Raw genomic sequence first — 1,958 nt, forward strand, 5'->3', positions numbered from 1 at the left:
AAAGCCCATGTCTTCTCCACTCCATCTATAGCTGGTGTGTGGTCGTTCCAGCCATTGTCCTGTGGCTGCCATCGCATCATCTTAGTGGATGCTGCACACTGGTGGTGGTGTGGAGAGACCCCCCCCCCCTGATGACTGTGAAGCGCTTTGGATGTCAATCATACAAAATAAATGCGCTATATAAAAACACATTACTACTTACTTACTATCATCCTGTAAAGGTATTTCCCATATTTTAATCTTTCAGTGAAGGGTGGCAATAAACTCAAGGAGCCAATCCTACCTATATGCAACCCATACCGCCGAACCACCAGGGGATGCCTCTTGCTTTTAAATGTGAATTTGTTTTCATCATTTGTTATATAGACATGAAACCATTTTGAATTAAAAATAAAAATGTTGGGATTCCCTTCCATTACAGGCGTCGTTGCCCCTCCTATGCAATTCTCAAAACAGTCAGTATACCTTATTTTCCAATGCCAATGTTGACAGCCATGGATTGGGCACCCCTGCTATATGATAGTATATCCAGGTTGTAATGGCTACTTCCAGATAATATGCCATGTCTTAAGATAGATCTGCAGCAACTACCATGCTGCAGCAACTATCACTGTGGTGACCCCTGATAAATAAAGGGACTAAGCTGAAGAAAAAGGAATGAATGAGGTCATCATAATCTTTACTGACTGCTGAGGTGTCATTTCTGTTCTTCCCTAGAATCATTCCCTTTAACCAAAACAGTTGAATTACACTGCTCTTGCTGTCCTTTGGCATAAACTTTCAGATAAGCCACAAAGCAGCAAATCGTGACACACACACATGGTGACACCCACAGTGGAGCGCTCTGGCATGAAGCACACAAGACGCTCGAGGGGGAAGCTGAAGACACGTCTCCATGACTTACCACATTTTACTCTGTAAGTGCGAAGCTTGAGACAGATTTCTGAATTTCACTTTTTTGGATGAGGTGCTACAAGTGCTTCCTTTACATTTCCTTTTAAATAGAAAAAAAAGATCAACACAGAAATGTCATATTTAAATGATCGAATCAATTATGCAAATCAACCAGTTTCTTATTATAATTTGCAATAAGAGCAATTTAAAAACGTCAAAAAGTAGCAGTGTTGTTGACGTGATGGTGAATTTTCACTTTCATGTCACAAAAATGAATATAATTTTTATCATCAACATTTAAAATGCAGTAAATTTAGCAGGTTTTTTTCTCTTCGCATTCCAATGACCTTTTATTATAAAAACTGCAGTGCTATAACTTTTTTTTTTTGCAGTTTTGAACCAAACTCAAAACTATCTGATGGTGTAATTAAATTACAGCTCTTATAAAATTAAAGGAAAATGGTAAAATCATTAATAAATACCTGTTTACCTATATTTGAATCATAAAATCATTAGTAAATTTATAAAAACAGAAACTTGATACATTTTGACTATATATATATATATATATATATATATATATATATATATATGTGTGTGTGTATGTGTGTGTATATATATACACACACACACACACACACACACATATATATATATATATATATATATGTATGTATGTATGTATGTATGTATGTATGTATGTATGTATATGTGTGTGTGTGTATATATATATATATATATATATATATATATATATATATATATATATATATATATATATATATATATATATATATATATATATATGATCACATTAAACTGGACAATTCCATGGAAACCTTACTTAGTTGAAGGACCCTATTCAAGATTATGTGACTGAAGCCCCCTGTAAATCTTATGACCTGCATCTGCTAAGTCATAAATAAAAAATTGTGTTGTCCTTTGGTGTGACACCAATATTTATTGAAAATGTCCAACAAGTCAAGGAGAAAAAAAAAACTCCATATAAAATAAATAGAAAGTAAGTTTCTGCAGGTTTAACAAAATCAATTATTATTAAGTTC

This window comes from Danio rerio, chromosome 25 (genome assembly GCF_052040795.2).
Source record: "Danio rerio strain M-AB ecotype USA chromosome 25, GRCz13ab, whole genome shotgun sequence".
In the NCBI taxonomy this organism is placed as follows: domain Eukaryota; kingdom Metazoa; phylum Chordata; class Actinopteri; order Cypriniformes; family Danionidae; genus Danio; species Danio rerio.